General features: G+C 41.1%; 1 non-coding gene across 1 annotated transcript; it reads left to right on the top strand.

Moving 5' to 3' along the window:
* Positions 1-1,369: 1,369 nt before the first annotated feature.
* Positions 1,370-1,482, top strand: LOC148999492 (U6atac minor spliceosomal RNA). Its single transcript, XR_016170896.1, has one exon. It is a non-coding gene; the product is annotated as a U6atac minor spliceosomal RNA (small nuclear RNA).
* The last annotated feature ends 18,611 nt before the right edge of the window (positions 1,483-20,093 follow it).

The following is a 20,093-nucleotide window of genomic DNA, read 5'->3' as shown; positions in this document are numbered from 1 at the left end:
AGTGATCTGCAAGCATAGGATAAGTAAATCTAGAAAATAAGAGCTAAATCTTCCCATTATAGTCGGTGTTTATGCGTCAAGTTTCATGTATTATAATCCATTTCTATTTTCATCCTACAATTGAGGTTGGGAGGGGTGAAACTACTTTGGCCAACTACAATTACAGCATGGATCTATCTAATTTCTTAATTTAAGAACTAGGAAGGGAAAAAGATCAGTTCTTTACACTGAAAACCTCATACCTTGATGCTGAAGAACCAAACTAAGCAAATGAAGAGCACAAACAACCAATAACGTGGATTTCTTCTGGTCAAACAAGGATGGTGAGGGCAGTCATAGCTGATGTACATTAAAAATCCTACCTAATACTCAAAAAACACCGTATATGCTAGGCTTGGTTGGGAACTGCACTTCCCCAAAACAACATTCTGTTGGAATTTAACAAAATTTTGTAACAACTACCTTATATAGGCTAGGGTTAGTTCGGACCCCCAAACACATTTTTTTGTGAGGATAAAATTTTGCATGGGCAAAAACAATAATTCATTGGCTAAGAGGAGCTACCTTATTCTGAGTCATGATCTAGTTCACTTCCTCTTTTGCAGGGTTAGTTGGGGTTTGGCCCATCTCCATAAGAACTCAAGACCCATTTGATGATCCACCGAAAAAAACAATTTCTGGTGCTTCTTGCTTCGAGGAGCAGAAAAATTGGCCGAAGACTGTTTGTTAAAACCATTTTGTTTTTCATGATTTTTGCAACATAAATTGAAATTTATGAAAATTTTTGGTTTGAGAAATATTTCGGCCCAACAGCTATTTGTTTTTGTGTCTATTTCTCAAAGCAAAATTGGGTGTGGGTTGGGTTTAAGTGAGACAGTTTTAGAAGGGGTATACGGAATTTGGCACTCTAAAATTTTGTAAGTTTTATTACAATTTTCAAATATTCTACTTGTAGAAGCATGTGTTATCAAACGCCTAATAAAGGGTTCTACTTGCGGAAACACTCAGAAATATTTCTTGTGTTTCTCAAAGCAAAAATACTTGGTGAGTTGTCAAACCGGACCAAGACTTTTTCCTTGGTTCTCTGCACCTTCAAATACCTGAGTTGAACAAATGTGAGAATCTGTACCTTCCCCACAAAAACTTAAGGGTAATTTTCATTTGGATCCCCCTGAGGTTTGACTCTCATTTTTAACCCAAAAAATATGGTATCTTGCATGTGCCTCCTATATATGGTATTAAAAATTCCCAATTAAGGACATGATTGTGGATGCAAGGTTGGTTTAGTGGTAAAGATCCATACTTCTCAGTGGAGAGGTCGTGGGATTGACCCTTGCGGAGGACATTACTTTTTTTAAAATTAAAGTTTGTGTTCGTTGAAAGGATAGACGATTAGCATCTCCCGGGAACAACTTTCGGGCTTCCTTGTTACCACATCCAGTTAAGGCTACCCACTTCGGTGGATCTTTACCCAATTTTTATGGGAGATACTCGTAGTGATGACTCTCTTTCTTTTTTTTTCTCTCTCACATTCAAATATATTAGAATTTCAAATTTACAAAAGAGAACCCTAAGTTCAAACTCGATTAAACCCGAGTTTCAAGTCTGAGGAATTGAACGCTGCCATTGTGAAGTATTACTAGGAGTGCAAGTTTGGCCCCGGCGGCCATAACCCACCCACCCTAAACCCAAATAGGGCTTGGGCTCAAGATTTTGGCCTTCAAGGAAGGTCAGGGCCAAAATATTTTGGCCTTGACTAGGGCCAAGGGCAGGCCTCAAATTACTCTTTGGCCCACCAAGCCCATCTCGACCATCCCTGATTTTTTGCACTGACCCTGATCTTGATGCTAATTTTGTCCTTAATCTTGACCTTGAGTTTATTCTTGATTTTTACCTTGATCTTCATACTAACCTTGAAATAAGCCTAAATTTTGACATTGAGTCATTTTGACCATATTAGACTATGAGTTCACTTTTTATATTATTTTTTGGGTAATATTTATTTGGACCCCTTGAGGTTCAACGTAAGTAATTTTTAGTTCCCTAAAATGTTGAATTCTTTCATTTACCTCCAATGTGGTATCTAAAAAAAACTTATCAAGGATAGATAGTTATGCTTGTAACTAAAATGCCATTTTTTTTATTACAAAAAGAAACCTTTTTTTTTTGGAATAGGGATATTAATTTATCAAATGATTGTGAATGAAAACATACTTACCTATGGCTTAACTTTGAATATAAACTTTTCATTTTATCAGATCCCTTCTGATGTTTCTTAATTCACAAAAAGAGTTCATGTGTGACCTTTCCTACAATCGAATTGGATTTTTAAATATGGGCTAGGGACAGGGGCTGTCACACCCTGCCCGCCGGCCTCGGTTACCCGTCCGACAACCCGTGGGTGCGATTCGTCACAGGATCCACGGTTTTAGTCTATCAATAATAATAAATACAAATACATGTAATCAAGAGCAAGAATAGAGCAATAATTAATAAAAAGGTTACAGGAGTCAAAATACTCCAATAAATATCCAAGAAATAATCAAAGGAAAGAATCAAGAATCAAATGTAATATCGAGTTCAACAGAAGCAAAATAAATATACTAGATAATCTTCTCTTTGGTTTTCTTTTCTAAATCTAAAAACTAGTTTTCTAAATTAGCAAGTAAAGATGTCATCCAATCTTTCTTCACACGATCATCAAAATCCTGGGAATCTGCCTCCGTCGGCCATCAATAGGTTGCTACAAGTGCACACAAGCATCTTCAGGAGGCTCCATGCTCTGCAAGTCCATGTACCACTGTCTGTCTCACATCAGCTTCATACGAGAAGGCTCTTTCATATGAATCATCTCCAACTTCCGACGTTGAGCCACCATCTGTACAACTCATATAATATATACAATGAAAGGAGTGAGTTCTAACGAACTCAATAAGGAACAAACAATTCTCATATATATGTAAATACAATCCACGAATGCATATATGAAATGATATGGATGATATGTAGAAATATGAATGCTACTAAGATCTAACTATGCAAGTCTCTAATAGCTGACATGCTTTAAGATATACACCAGCCCTCCTCTGGGTAGGTCTAGTCACTCTGATTCGGCAAGGACTGGTTACCTCTGTAGGGATCCTGGGCAAAGGGGTAAGTCCACACCTGGCTCTCAAACCATGGCTGGGGATTAAGTCAACACTCTCTCACCACGACCATTGGCAATGAGTACTGGCGCATGTCGGGGTTTCTAATCCAATGCAAGTCATAATGGTAACATACTATATGAAGTCCATATACTTCCCCTATGGCACCAACCAACTCGGTTCATCAGATCCATGAATTCTGCCGGTGCATTAGTAAGACCAAAAGGCATAACTCGGAATTCATAATGTGCATATCTAGTCTTAAATGCAGTCCTCCAGACATCACTGGACTTCACTCTTAACTGATGATACCTAGATCTCAGATCGATCTTCAAGAACACAGAGACACCTTTCAACTGATCAAACAAGTCGTCGATCCTAGGAAGAGGATATTTATTTTTAATCGTCAAGTTGTTCAATTCCCGATAGTCTATGCACATTCGCATACTACTGTCCTTCTTCTTCACAAACAACACTGGGGCTCCCCAAGGAGAAAATCTGGGTTGGATAAACCCTTTGCTTGACAGATCATTTAACTGAGTCTGAAGTTCCTTCAACTCAGTCGGAGCCATCCGATACGGAGTTTTCGACACAGGAACTGCTCCAGGAATTAGATCAATTGAAAACTCTAACTCCCTCTCTGGAGGCAAACCAGACAAATCATCAGGGAAAACATCAGGAAAGTCCCTGACAACTTCAATATCAGACAAGCATTTCACACCTTCCGAGACATCCACAGAAGAGGAAAGAAGTCCAACATCCTTAGTCCACTGCCTGACTTTCACAGTCGCAGCCACTATCTTCTTGCTCAACTTCTCTTGACTACCTTGATACTCAAATGGACTATCATCCTTAGGAAGAAACAGTACCTTCCTTTCCGAGCAAAGGATAACTGCGTCATACTTAGATAACCAATCCATTCCAAGTATCACACCAAAATCAGACATATCCAACTTGATCAAACGGGCTTCAAGGGTTCTACCAGCAATAATGACGGAACAAGATTCAACCACTTCATCTAATCTAACAACAGATTTGGTAGGAGTACTAATAACTAGTCCTCTTTCCAACTTTGCAAGTGTAACAGGAATACAATTCACAAAAGAAGATGCTATGAATGAATGCGATGCACCAATATCAAATAATACGAAAGCAGAGGTAGATGATACTGAAATAATACCTGTCACAACATCGTGATCTGTCTCAGATTCTGAACCGACAACACTGAACACTTTTCCAGTGGGAACATTCGAAGCAGGCTTCAAAGCTGACACCTGAGAACTCGGCTTCTGAGTGCAGTTACAAGAATAATGACCCGACTTCCCACAGTTAAAGCAGATCAAATCCCTACCACTCACAGGAGCTGCTGAAGAAGGATATGCAGGTCTTTGGTTACTAACCACTAGGCGAGGGTTAGCATATATCGGTCCAGTACCTTGACTACCTGCAACAGGATGCACCGGTGCACCACTAGAACCATAGCTCGAAGCAGAGCTAAAACTGGAACTAGCTCCTCTAGGCTAAAACGAAGGGGCAGTATAAGGAGCAGGCCTAGAGAATCTCCGGTTACGGTCACCCAAATGATTCCTGTTTGCAATAGAATGCTGGAGCAGATAATTTTCTCTCTCATTATCTTCTACCTTCTTTGCATTCTGTACCATCTCAGCATAATCCACAATCGGATGAATTTCCAGGTAAGTCTTCAGTGACGGCCTCAAACCTTTGAAGAACTTCTTTGCCTTCTCACGATCACCTTTGAAAGCAGCAGGGGCAAAGTAAAACAATTCTTCAAACTTCTTCTGGTACTCCAGAACAGTACTAGGTCCTTGCGTGAGTGCCATAAACTCAGCTTCCTTAGCATCTCTCATAGACTCGGGGAAGTAATTCTTACAAAAAGCTTCCTAAAATATTTCCCAAGAGATACCACCAGCAGGAACATCAACTTCAGGGACAGCCCTACCTCTATTCCAACTAGAGGAGGCATCAAGGTTCCTTCTTTCAACCATTCTAATAATCCAAAACAAAAGGTTGAAAATCCACGAAAAAATTCATCCATTCAAACTCACACTTAACTCAATTGCACTGGCCATTGAAATCCAAACAAAGCTTCAAAAATCAAATATTCTAAAAAATTGCCAAAACGGCAAAATTTGCCTTGCTTGAAAAACAGCTTAAAGGGCCCACTTTCTCTATTCCAAACTCATTTTTATCTTTACCAACTTCGAGTTTGGCTCTAGGGAAAAGGGTTCTAGGGCTCCTAGGGTTTCCAAGACTCTCAAGAGGCTTCATCAACATCACACAACTTCCTTTGATCATCAAACACAAGGTAGCCTTCATTCTCACTTCTCTTTCCTTTCAATTTCCATTTAGCTACTATATGATTTTCTTTAAAAATGAGAAATGCTTGCTGTTCTTGGTTAGAAATATGACTAGGGATGTTTAGAAACATGCTCCAACAAATTTCCAAACAAAATCATGCTCCCATCAACAAGATTTTCCGCACTTTGCACCAATTTCACTATTCACCTTAATAAAAATCCAACTTTGCAAACACTTGTCCCATTTTCAAACCAAATGGAATTTTGACACCAAACCACTTCCTGCATGACTAATTCACTAAGAGGAACGTGCCTCCACACTTCGTTCGGCCAAATTCCAACTTTTGAAAAATCACAAACCCTAGCCCAAAAGAGGGTTTCTTCTTCCAAAGTTGCTGAATTTTCACTCCCACACTGCAAATTTGAAAGATTTTCATCAAACAAACCATCCCAACATGTTTATCCAAGTCTTGTGCACATGCTAGTATGTTCGAATCACAATTTCGCCAAAATCGAAATTTTTCCAAAAATTACCAAGATGCCCTTCTTCACCAAATATTGCACTGCTTAACTTCCTTTGCTCATGCAATGCAAAACTTAACTTATCTCTTTAGATTTCCAACAAACCACCATGAGGAAAATGCTAGGGGCTAGGAGAGGTAGGCAAAGTGCTAATGCTGTGTCACAAGCAGAGATTATACAAGGATAAGGAGACAACAGTCCAAACTCCATATGAGGTTCAGGATCAAGATGAAGATGATGATGAAAAGGATCAAGAGGTTCAGAAAGATGAGGAGGAAACTATTCCAGCTCGACAGTTTGAAGTTGGAGGTCTTTCGAATTCAACTTCCAAGGCACCGAGTGTGGTTTCTCAGTTGTTAGCGAAAATTTCCATACAAGAGAGGATAGAGACACTCATATAAACTAAAGGAGATCGATTGACACAACTGGAGGAGGAGTCTCGAACTATGAAAGATCAACTCGATTCTCAGAAACGATTACCTAGACAGACAATTCTAGGAATTCCTTTTATGTCATCACAGATGTATTCAGTTTCAAACTTGTAAACCGAAGTGATTAGTGAAGTTAAATTTGTATCACTTGTATTATTGTATATTATGCTTTTCTTTTGTTGCATTAATAATTGTTCAATGTTTAGTTATGACTCATAACTCATAACGACCACTCACAACTATTACTCCCAACGACAACATAAAACAACTCTCGACTCAGACTCGTATGACAACACATGACGACAACACGACTCAAACTCATATGACGACTTACTCCTGACAACATCTCACAACAAAGACTTACTTACAAAGACAACTCATGACTCGACACACATACACAATAACTAAACTGACAACTCAACTTTAACCCATGACTACAACCCAAGTACAAGTCATAAATTTTAATTACTGTGCATTATTCAAACTTGGTGTATTATGCTTTATTTATTCAAGTTTCTAGTCCAAGGTTCTCTATTATTCACCTCTAAGAGAAATTGAGTCACTTCTGGATCTATGATTCAGATTGCTCCTCTAATACTGGTTTTAACTATTATTGACTTCGTAAAACCAAGGCTTTGATACCATCTGTCACACCCCACCCGCCGGCCTCGGTTACCTGCCCGACAACCCGTGGGTGTGATTCGTCACAAGATCCACGGTTTTAGTCTATCAATAATAATAAATAAAAATACATGTAATCAAGAGCAAGAATAGAGCAATAATTAATAAAAATGTTACAAGAGTCCAAATACTCCAATAAATATCCAAGAAATAGCGAAAGGAAAGAATCAAGAATCAAATGTAATATCGAGTTCAGCAGAAGCAAAATAAATAAACTAGATAATCTTCTCTTTGGTTTTCTTTTCTAAATCTAAAAACTAGTTTTCTAAATTAGCAAGTAAAGATGTCATCCAATCTTTCTTCACACGATCATCAAAATCCTGGGAATTTACCTCCGTCGGCCATCAATGGGTTGCTAAAAGTGCACACAAGCATCTTCAGGAGGCTCCATGCTCTGCAAGTCCATGTACCACTGTTTGTCTCACATCAGCTTCATACGAGAAGGCTCTTTCATATGAATCATCTCCAACTTCTGACGTTGAGCCACCATCTGTACAACTCATATAATATATACAATGAAAGGAGTGAGTTCTAACAAACTTAGTAAGGAACAAACAATTCTCATATATGTAAAACCCAGCCCTAACCTTGACCCGGAAACCTTGTTATTTGTAGGTCCGATGACCCGAAGTAAAGTAAGAAGTCAGCTTTGGGCCATCCCAGTAGAGGACTTGGTGTCTGGCTTTGAATCCATGAAAGTTGATGATGAAGTTCTATTTATGGAAACTGAATCTTGATGAAGATCGGATTAGTTGATGGACTTGGAGTGCTCTCTATCTTAGTTTGAAGGCATTTCTACCTATTAGGTAAGTCATTTGACATGTGTGCAAAACCCCTTTAGGATTGGATTTGATCTGGGCCTTCAATTCCCTGTTTTGGATTTGCTGTCAGCATTGGTCGACTGATTGGTCGATTGGGCCAGTCGACCAATCCACTCGACCAATGAGTGCTGTCTTTGGCAATTAGGTTTTTCTTGCTCTATTTAAGTCCAATCTCGAGTCCACTTCGTATTTGCTGCCTCCAAACTCTTTGGAACGAACCAAAGACCTCTGCAAGTCATCTCCCTTGCATCCTTGGTGATTTTCTTGACGGATCTTCGTCGAAACTCTTCCTTTTGCATCAAAAGGTATGTCTACACTCTCTTCTTCTCCTCTATCTCTTATTTTCTTTCCTTTTTGAGTTGAGACAGTAGAGGAGATGCTGCATTCTCTGTTGCAAACATCTCTGGACTTGTCTCTCATGATCATCCTAAGGATTAAAGGCTAGAACAATGATCTTAACCATGATCATTGCAAGCTTTTGAAGGAATCATGATCAAACCATGATCTAATCTTGTTAAACTTCTGATTTGAATTCTGATCTCCTTAGATCTTCTATTTGATCATGTTAGTAGTTAATTGCTGTGTTTTCTTTTCATGATCCATGATCTATCAATCTCCAGTTGTTCTCTTCTACCATACTATGTGTTCTTCATGAATCATGGTAGTTACATATATGGTAGGTTTTGTTTCCTTATTTAGATTTATGCTTTTAAGCCTATTTCCTTGAAGATCTAAGTATGTTTTCATGATACCTTTACCTGAAGCAATGATCCATCCTCCTATTGTTCTTGTCTTTGATTTCTATTTCGAATTCATCAAGATCCATGATTGATCTAATTATGGTAACTTTTTGTTTCCTAATTTGGATCTTGATGTCTTGTTTGGATTAATGTTTTGAGGTTCCCTATATGTTAGAATACTACTGATGTAGTTTACCCCTTGATTAGTACCCTTTGGAACCACCAAATTCGGATTTCATATCTTAAAACTCTGTTTTTTCTAGGCTACTATCTGCATTGGTCCACTGATTGGTCGACTGGACCAGTCGACCAATCCACTCGACCAATGAGTACAACAACTCCAGAATTGGTCTGTGTTGGATGTTTTGGTATCTTTTCTGTTAGGGATCTTTCCTGATATGTTGTATACACTTGTTTAGGATCTTCTTCTCAAGTTTGCCAAGATCTTACTTGATTTCTTAGGATTCCTTTGCGAGTTATAAAAGGTAAGGATGGTTATTTCCTTAATTACATAGATAGCATGAATCTAGTTCTATATTTGAATATCATTGATATGTTTCCTAAATTAGATTCTTACAATGATATACTAACTGTTGCATAACCTTGATTACAGTAGCATTGCTTAAATTGATTCATGTATGATTTACTTACCAATTATATACAAGTGATTGTAATTATTGATTTCTTTCCATATATGAAGTTACCATATATGTGATGATATGAATTGATGCATGTGTATGCTTAAGTATGGTTTGGAAAGGAGAGGTGTCCTTTTGACACTTCTGTCCTTGGACTACTACGGGAATATTATGGGATGTTTCCGGAGATGCCCTCTGGACACCTTCCTAAACTGTTGGATGACATATCTAGGATTGTCTAGTAGTGTTTGGCTAGGATGTCTGTTATGTCGGACCCTAATCGGAGGGGTATTGAGACCGAACGACCCGTGGTAGCAATGGGGATTCATGGGCGCTCAAGACCGGTAACCAACCCGTGAGAGGACAGGAATCACATTGTGGGGGCCATTTATTGGTAGGGTTGCATATGGTTAGACTTGGGCTCACGGGCGCTTAAGACCGGTAACCAACCCGTGAGAGGACGTGAGAGCTTCCCGTTTACCATATGTGGATGATCAATAGGGTTGATGAGTCCGTAGTCAGGGACTATGAGGACTCTAGTGTGAAGGATACCGGAAAGGATCGTCGGGGGACGAGGAATGGACGTATCTGGATCTGACTTGATGTAACTAAGTAGAAGACTTGCATTTGGCTAGGTTTTTACCCTGACATGCGCCGGTACTTAGACCAATGGTGATGTGAGAGAGTGGTGACTTAACCCCCAGCCATGGAATGTCCCGAGGGATGCCGGACCCATTACCAACTGATGATGAGTGATTGAGACCTTCCTAAAGAAGTACGGTGCTATGACTTAAGGCATGTCTGCCGATAGAGACCAGCATACATAGAGTTAGATTCATTCATTCATTGCTTGTCTCATATCATATTGCATTTATGTTTGTTCTGAAATCTTGCCATTTATGATATTATGGATTTAAGCGCCTTACCTTGAGTTTCTTTGAAACTCATTCCTTTATTGTACAATGTTTGTTAGACTATCCTGCAGGTTCTGAGTACTATGACGGTCCCTATGAAGAAGCACAAGGCGAAGAGGCATATCTCCAGGAAGGTGATTGCGGTTACCACAATTACACTGAAGATCCCGCGAGTGGTTATGCTCCGTACGATGCTTAGTCCGACCATTGAGTGGAAGCGTCCTTGTGCCATTTATGAGATTTACACTTATAAGGATGTTGTCTATAAAGTGGAGAACAATTTAGTTACCCATTGTACTTGCTACTGGGATTAGATTTTGTCTAGTTTATTATCTTTAGAGCTACTTTTCCGCTGGTTGTAGAGTGGGATTTTTGCCTCACTTTACTTATTTGTCTGACACTCTGATTATATCTAGTATTCTGATTTATCTATGATTCATTCTTTCCTTATTGGATCTATGCTTTATCTTCCGCACTTTTATTATGATTGTTCATGATTATGTTATTGTTTATGTGGGAGGTTGATCACTCGATACCTGATCTTCGGGCTGTGGATCACACTCTCGGGTATGCCAGATAGGGTACCGGCTGGGAGGATGTGACAGATTGGTATCAGAGCCCAAGGTTCGAGGAGATCCTAACCACAAAAGACAATAACTGAACATTCCTGAGTCATTGATCTGAAATGACTCTTCTACTCTTAGAAGTGAATAATAGAACACTGAATTAGAAACTTAACCTTTGAGGCATAACGGAACATTTCAGAATAACATACCATAATTATACTTGAACAAATGTCACTAATGCAAGGAAAAGAAAGGTACATAATATACAATAATTAAGTGAAACAAAATGAACTTCATTAATTTCAAAAGTTTTTACAACGATTACATCTGAAATGCATAAATGGAAATCCTAGGGTACAGTCTATCTAGGTGATCTTCTCTGATCTCGGTATGCTCTGAACTCCTCCGCTAGCTGAGTCACCCGATGCTCTATCCTATCCTGTCGTGACTCCATCCTCTCATACATCTGCTCCTGTCTGACCTCCATCCTCTCTAGCATGGAAGTCATCGATCTCATCTGTGCCCCAAGATCTGAAGTCTCCGGAACTGCATGTGAAGGGCCACCGCCTCGAAGTGTGATGAAGGAAACTCGTGATGCACTGGCTCAGCCTCGTGCATATCTGCATCATCTCCGGCCTGATCATCACTATCGGGACCGATATCCTCTCCTCCATCCTCCGACCCCTGATCATCATCCTCGATTCCTCATCATCCCCACCCTCCGGACCGGGAGATCTCTCTGAGCTGCTATAGTCTCATCGACGAATGGTCCGAGTCCCAATAGAGTATCCCGTGAACCGGTGTCCACTGGTGTATCCTCGAAACTCACCCCGAAATGCCCGAAGATCAAAGTCGGTAGCCTCCCATAGCAAAGGTTCCACATGCTAGGCCGCAGAACTAAGTCCGGCATGACCTGCTGAATGATGTAGGAGAGATCGATCTCGAAGCCCATGTAGATGCGGTAGATGACTAAGGCCTCCATCACTGTGACCCGATAGTGATGTTCGGCTTTCGGCATAATGTTTCGGCCGACTATGCGACCGATAATCCATGCAGAATCCGTCATCCTTCCGCTGGTCCACGGAGTGAAGCATTGACGGCTATCCCATAGCGTAGAGCATATCTCGCGAAGCTCGTACGGCATCGGATGGCTGTCCGGATCTGCTCCTGCGGTATCCACACACACTGCTTGTGGATAGTAAGGAACACTGCAAGATCTCAGCCAGTGTTCAGGTGGAGAAACGAATCTGAGTCTGGAAGACCCTGCTCCTTAGGACAAGTCTAAGTGGATGTCCTTGGCCTCGAGCCTCCTCTGTGTAGGTAAGGTTGCTGAAGAACAACCTCACTAGTTCCGGGTATACCGGCAGATCCTCGGTGAAGAGATGAGTCCACTGCAAGGTGTCGAATCTCTGCCGAATCCTAAAGGCTACGAGCTGGCGTAAGTGAAGTAGACGTCCCATCTCGATATTGCGATGGCTGAAGTAGGCCTCGTACGGGAACTCGGCCCGAGGTGTGTCAAACATGTCCGGTCTCCTAACCTCCTGTCTAGGCTCGAAGGAAACCCGACCTCTGCCCCTAAGAGCACCTACAATGCGACCACGACCTCTACCTCGTCCTCGCCCTCCCCTCTGCATAGTGGATATCTGAAACAAGAGACAATTCCAGTTAGTGCTACCTTAAGATTTGAGCCAAAAGGGTATTTTCGTAATTTTTCGGAAAATTTCAAATTTGGGGGAAATTTGATTTGAACATACTAGCATGTGCGCAATACTTGGAATTTCATGTCTATGAAGTTTGTTTGATGAAAATCGATCGAAAACTTGGATTAAAGCGAAAAATTCAGCAAGAAGGAAATTTGGGGATTTTGCAATTTAGGTCAAAATTGGATTTTTGAAAAGTTGAAATTGGTTAAATCAAATTGTATGGACCTATCTACAATGTCATCTTGAGCATGTAGCATTTGATCTCGTGCGGAAATTTCAAGCGGTTTGAGAGAAAAAAAGATTTTTCTAAAGATAACGATTTCGGTATGAAAACGTTGCGAGATGAACACCAATATGTTAAAACTTGTTGTCTATGCATGGCATTGTGTTTAAAACCTAGGGAATATGTTTCTAAGCATTCCTAAGCATGATTTCTAGCATTGGATACAAGCAAAGCATGGTTTTGTTTGAAATGCAAGCATGAGAAGATGAAAAGGGAAGAAAGAATGAGAGATTTACCTTGTTTGTGAAGATTGTGGGTTGTTGTGTTGTTGTTGAAGCACCAAATCACCTCAATAACACTTGTGAGAACTCTTGGAGACTTTCCCTAGAGCTCTCTCACCTTTGGAAGAAGTTAGAATGAAGTTGGAATGTGGAAATGAGGCTTATAATGCGAATTTTCGCATTACATCGCATTGGTCGACTCATTGGCCGGGACCGGGTCGATCGACCAATCACTCGACCAATGGTCACAGAGACCTCATTTGCTGTTGAATTTTTGGAAAATGTGACTTTTGCCTTATGGATTATTGTTTGATGACTATATGGATATATTTAAGCATGATTTAAGTATTCAAATCATTTGGACTTGTGGTTTATGTTGAAACTTCGAAATTCGGTATTTTGATGTTCTCGGTTTTGCAGAATGGTTACTTTGAGAAGTGGGCGTGGTGAATCCAGTGGTCAAGGAGGTGGTGAAATACCTCAGGGAGGTGGTGAAATACCTAATGTTGATCAGGGTACCCATGAGATACCTGGTGCCCCGAATGTTGGAAGTTTCCGAGATATTGCCAATATTATGGGCAATATGATGCAGCGACAAGCGGCTCGGTTCAACCAGATGTTGGTGGGTTTCATGACTCTGCATAATGAGACCCGAGCTGGTGCTAATGTGAATCCTCATGCCATGATCCTGAATGCGGGAGGTTTAGCTGGAACTCCTCATACTACTTTGATGGAGAGTTTTACTGAAGATGCAAGTACCCACTTTCACTTGGAGTTACCAAGGACCCCTTGTTCCCTAACAAGTGGCTTCGTGAGTTGGAGAAGGCTTTCCGACATCTGCAATGCTCGGAAGCTCGGAAGATTCTGTTTCTTTGAGCAGAAGTTACAACAAGAAGGCGATGCATGGTGGATCTCCACTCGGCTGTCTTGGAAGGTTTGCATGCGGGAGTTGTAACTTGGGAGTTGTTTAAAGAGGCTTTTTGTATGAATTACTTTCCCGAGGCGGTGAAAGATGCGAAGGAAGATGAGTTCATGGTTCTTACTCAAGGATCTCTGTCTGTATTGGAGTACCAACGAAGTTCGAGGAGCTTCATTTCTTTGCTCAGATTCTCCGAAGGATGACCTCGCCAAAGCAAAGAAGTTCTTCAAAGGACTGCGCCTGCCATTAAAGCTTACCTCACGAGTCCAGCCTATAGTGAGCTATGCTCAAGTGGTGCGAGAACTCGAAGAAGTTGGAAGAAACGAGAGAAGGAAAGTGCTCGTGTGCAAAAGCCCCGGCGATCAAGGAATTCTGGTTTGGTGGATCGTAATGACCGTTGTTTTGTGAGACCTACACCCTACCCCCACTCCTACCTTTCGGACTAAGAGTGTAGGTCGGAACACGGGTTTTCAGCAGCCCGGCCGGTTTAGACGGTATGGCGGAAACCGACCACCGAGCAAGTGCAAGTGCAAGGCCTTTTGTTCGAAGCCCTCTGTTGCAGCCACCCCTGTTGGATCCAGCAATCCTGTTTGCTTCTACCGCAAGCAAGCTGGTCATTTCGCTCGTGCCTGTCCGAAGCGGGCCCGCCTTGACAGCCTGCCCCGGTGGTGAAGAGTGCTCCTGCTCCTCCCTCGGTAGAGTTTTCAGTATTTCCAAGTCTTTGAGCGGGATCCAAGCCATGAAGTGATTACGGGTACATTGTTAGTTGCTTCTATTTCTGCATTTGTCTTATTTGATACGGGTGCATCTCATTCGTTCATGTCATCTGCATTCATCAAGAAGACTAACCTAATCCCTGAGAAGTTGTCTAGTTGTTTATTGATTAGTACACCTACTGGTCCTATTGTGAAACTAGATAAGGGGTTATCTAAATGTCCTGTGTTGATTGGTGAGAAGAACTTGGAAGCCAATTTTGTAATTCTTGACATGAAGGACTTCGATGTTATTTTGGGAATTGATTGGTTGACAGCCCACAAAGCTGTGTTCCTTTGTTCCTCAAAGAAGATTCAGTTCCATATTTGTGGAAGTCCGGTCTTTGAATTTCGGGGTGAAAAGAGAAGGGTTTGTAAGAAGGTGCTGTGTTGCTTGACCGATGCAAGTCTATGCCCTAGTGGATGATGCTTCATCTGAAGGCAAGGGTAAAGTGGAGAAAAGAGTCGATGAAGTCGAGTTGTCTGCGACTTTGTTGATGTCTTCCCCGATGATCTATCGGGAGTGCCTCCCAGACGGGGATGTCGAGTTTTCTATTGATCTCGTCCCCGGTGCCGCTCCGGTATCTAAAGCTCCGTATAGGATGGCTCCTACCGAGTTGAAAGAGTTGCAAAATCAGTTGAATGAGCTCATTGATAGAGGTTTCGTACAGCCTAGTGTGTCACCTTGGGGAGCTCCGGTCTTGTTTGTCAGGAAGAAAGATGGTAGTATGCGCTTGTGCATCGACTACCGTGAGTTGAATAAGCTGACTATCAAGAATAGATACCCGCTGAACCGAGTATTTCACGATGTGCTTGATAAGTTTGTGATTGTTTTCATTGATGACATCTTGATCTATTCGAAGAGCGAAGAAGAGCATGCGAGTCATCTAAGTTTCACTTTGCAAAGGTTGCGAGAAAAGAAGTTGTTCACTAAGTTTAGCAAGTGTGATTTCTGGCTTAAGAGAGTGGTATTCCTTGGTCATGTAGTTTCAGCCGAAGGTATTCGTGTCGATCCTGAAAAGGTTCAAGCTGTGGTTGATTGGGAAAGACCGAAGTCAGTAACGGAAATAAGAAGTTTTCTTGGATTGGCGGGTTACTACAGAAGGTTTATTGAGAATTTTTCTCGGTTGCTGCTCCTATGACTAAGTTGACCGGGAAAGAAGAGAAGTTTGTTTGGTCTGACGCTTGTGAGAAGAATTTCCAAGAGTTGAAAGATAGATTGACAAGTGCCCCGATTTTGACTATACCTGATAGTTCCGGTGGTATGACAGTTTATACCGATGCGTCAAAGATTGGATTGGGTTGCGTACTGATGCAACATGGCAAGGTCGTAGCCTATGCTTCTTGGCAATTAAAAGATTATGAGCGGAATTACCCCACTCACGATCTAGAACTTGCCGCCGTTGTCTTTGCTTTGAAGATTTGGAGACATTACCTTTACGGTGAGAAGATTGCCATTTTCACGGATCATAAGAGTTTGAAATACTTCTTTACCCAAAAGGAGTTGAACATGAGACAAAGGAGATGGTTGGAACTAGTCTCCGATTATGATTGTGATATTCAGTATCTCCCTGGGAAAGCAAACGTTGTTGCTGATGCTCTTAGTAGGAAGAACCAGAAGAAGACTTTGGATTTGAATGCTTTGAGTTTACCATTGTGGTCTTCTATTGAGAGTTTTGATTTGGAAATCGTCCCTGAGAATTCTGATTTTATTCTTTCGCCATGACGGCAAGATCTGGTCTTAGAGATAAGATTGTTGCTCACAGAGTTCTGATCAAGAGCTTTTGATCAAAGTTGAGAAGATTTCTTCGAATCCTGAGTCGGACCCCGACTTTGGTATATCCATGGATGGTGCTTTGTTGTTTAGAGGAAGACTGTGCGTGCCTGCAAACGATGAAGTTAAGAAAGAAATATTGAAGGAAGCACACCAGTCAGTCTTTACTATACACCCGGGAAGCACCAAGATGTACAAGGACTTGAAGGAACATTTTTGGTGGATTGGTCTGAAGGCTGATGTTGATGATTTTGTTGCCAAGTGTGAGACTTGCCAACGTGTGAAAGCCGTTCCACAACCTCCATCTGGATTACTTCAGCCTATTCCTATTCCTAGTTGGAAGTGGGAGGATATCTCCATGGACTTTGTGACTAGCTTGCCTCGGACAGGTAAAGGCAATGACACTGTGTGGGTGATTGTTGATAGGTTGACCAAATCAGCCCACTTCATTCCTATGAAGATCACTCATACTCTGGATAAGCTAGCAAGGCTTTATGTGGATAATGTGGTTCGTCTGCATGGTGTGCCATTGAGTATTGTTTCGGATCGTGATCCTAGGTTCACCTCAAGGTTTTGGAATAGTTTGCAGAAGGCCTTGGGAACCCAATTGAACTTGAGTACAGCTCATCATCCACGTCTCGATGGACAATCTGAGCGGACAATTCAGACATTGGAAGACATGCTCAGATCTTGTGTGGTGGATATGGGTGGTAATTGGGATGAACACCTAGCTTTGGTTGAGTTTGCCTATAACAACAGTTATCAAGCAACAATAGGCATGGCTCCATTCAAGGCTTTGTATGGCAGTACTTGTAGGACACCTTTGTACTTTGGATCGAGACAGTGAAAGAAAAGTCTTAGGTCCTGAAATGATTGAAGCTACGAGTGCTATGGTAGATATGATAAGAGAAAGGATTAAGTCTGCCCAGTCAAGACAGAAATCTTATGCTGATAAGAGAAGGACCGATTTGGAATTTCAAGTTGGAGAGAAAGTATTTCTGAAGGTTTCACCAATGAAGGGTGTGATGAGATTCAATGTTAAGGGAAAGCTTAGCCCTCGTTACATTGGACCTTTCGAGATTTTGGAAAAGGTTGGACCTGTTGCGTATCGATTAGCATTACCTCCGCCTCTTGCTGGTGTTCACAATGTGTTTCATATTTCGATGCTCCGAAAATACATAGAGAATCCGGAACACATTTTGCAGCAAGCACCTGAAGGACTTAGTGCTGATTTGACCTACGATGAAGAACCGGCCGAAATCTTGGATAGGAAGGACAAGCAGCTGCGGAATCGCACCATCCCTTTGGTGAAGATTCGGTGGAAGAACCATACTCCTGAAGAAGCTTCTTGGGAGAAGGAAGAAGACATGAAGGAGAAGTTTCCTTACCTCTTTGGAAGCACAAATAAGCTTTCAATTTCGAGGACGAAATTTCTTTAAGGGGGGGAGAATGTAAAACCCAGCCCTAACCTTGACCCGGAAACCTTGTTATTTGTAGGTCCGATGACCCGAAGTAAAGTAAGAAGTCAGCTTTGGGCCATCCCAGTAGAGGACTTGGTGTCTGGCTTTGAATCCGTGAAAGTTGATGATGAAGTTCTATTTATGGAAACTGAATCTTGATGAAGATCGGATTAGTTGATGGACTTGGAGTGCTCTCTATCTTAGTTTGAAGGCATTTCTACCTATTAGGTAAGTCATTTGACATGTGTGCAAAACCCCTTTAGGATTGGATTTGATCTGGGCCTTCAATTCCCTGTTTTGGATTTGCTGTTAGCATTGGTCGACTGATTGGTCGACTGGGCCAGTCGACCAATCCACTCGACCAATGAGTGCTGTCTTTGGCAATTAGGTTCTTCTTGCTCTATTTAAGTCCAATCTCGAGTCCACTTCGTATTTGCTGCCTCCAAACTCTTTGGAACGAACCAAAGACCTCTGCAAGTCATCTCCCTTGCATCCTTGGTGATTTTCTTGACGGATCTTCGTCGAAACTCTTCCTTTTGCATCAAAAGGTATGTCTACACTCTCTTCTTCTCCTCTATCTCTTATTTTCTTTCCTTTTTGAGTTGAGACAGTAGAGGAGATGCTGCATTCTCTGTTGCAAACATCTCTGGACTTGTCTCTCATGATCATCCTAAGGATTAGAGGCTAGAACAATGATCTTAACCATGATCATTGCAAGCTTTTGAAGGAATCATGATCAAACCATGATCTAATCTTGTTGAACTTCTGATTTGAATTCTGATCTCCTTGGATCTTCTATTTTGATCATGTTAGTAGTTAATTGCTGTGTTTTCTTTTCATGATCCATGATCTATCAATCTCCAGTTGTTCTCTTCTACCATACTATGTGTTCTTCATGAATCATGGTAGTTACATATATGGTAGGTTTTGTTTCCTTATTTAGATTTATGCTTTTAAGCCTATTTCCTTGAAGATCTAAGTATGTTTTCATGATACCTTTACCTAAAGCAATGATCCATCCTCCTATTGTTCTTGTCTTTGATTTCTATTTCGAATTCATCAAGATCCATGGTTGATCTAATTATGGTAACTTTTTGTTTCCTAATTTGGATCTTGATGTCTTGTTTGGATTAATGTTTTGAGGTTCCCTATATGTTAGAATACTACTGATGTAGTTTACCCCTTGATTAGTACCCTTTGGAACCACCAAATTCGGATTTCATATCTTAAAACTCTGTTTTTTTTAGGCTACTGTCTGCATTGGTCGACTGGACCGGTCGACCAATCCACTCGACCAATGAGTACAGCAACTCCAGAATTGGTCTGTGTTGGATGTTTTGGTATCTTTGCTGTTAGAGATCTTTCCTAATATGTTGTATACACTTGTTTAGGACCTTCTTCTCAAGTTTGCCAAGATCTTACTTGATTTCTTAGGATTCCTTTGCGAGTTATAAAAGGTAAGGATGGTTATTTCCTTAATTACATAGATAGCATGAATATAGTTCTATATTTGAATATCATTGATATGTTTCCTAAATTAGATTCTTACAATGATATACTAACTGTTGCATAACCTTGATTACAGTAGCATTGCTTAAATTGATTCATGTATGATTTACTTACCAATTATATACAAGTGATTGTAATTATTGATTTCTTTCCATATATGAAGTTACCATATATGTGATGATATGAATTGATGCATGTGTATGCTTAAGTATGGTTTGGAAAGGAGAGGTGTCCTTTTGACACTTCTGTCCTTGGACTACTACGGGAATATTATGGGATGTTTCCGGAGATGCCCTCTGGACACCTTCCTAAACTGTTGGATGACATATCTAGGACTGTCTAGTAGTGTTTGGCTAGGATGTCCCGTTATGTCAGACCCTAATCGGAGGGGTATTGAGACCGAACGACCCGTGGTAGCAATGGGGATTCATGGGCGCTCAAGACTGGTAACCAACCCGTGAGAGGACATGAATCACATTGTGGGGGCCATTTATTGGTAGGGTTGCATATGGTTAGACTTGGGCTCACGGGCGCTTAAGACCGGTAACCAACCCGTGAGAGGACGTGAGAGCTTCCCGTTTACCATATGTGGATGATCAATAGGGTTGATGAGTCCGTAGTCAGGGACTATGAGGACTCTAGTGTGAAGGATACCGGAAAGGATCGTCAGGGATGAGGAATGGACGTATCTGGAT

Source organism: Hakea prostrata, chromosome 11 (genome assembly GCF_041222555.1).
Source record: "Hakea prostrata isolate BN-2017 chromosome 11, UWA_Hpros_2, whole genome shotgun sequence".
NCBI classification, from domain to species: Eukaryota; Viridiplantae; Streptophyta; class Magnoliopsida; order Proteales; family Proteaceae; genus Hakea; species Hakea prostrata.
This window is presented reverse-complemented; position numbering and strand designations above follow the sequence as displayed.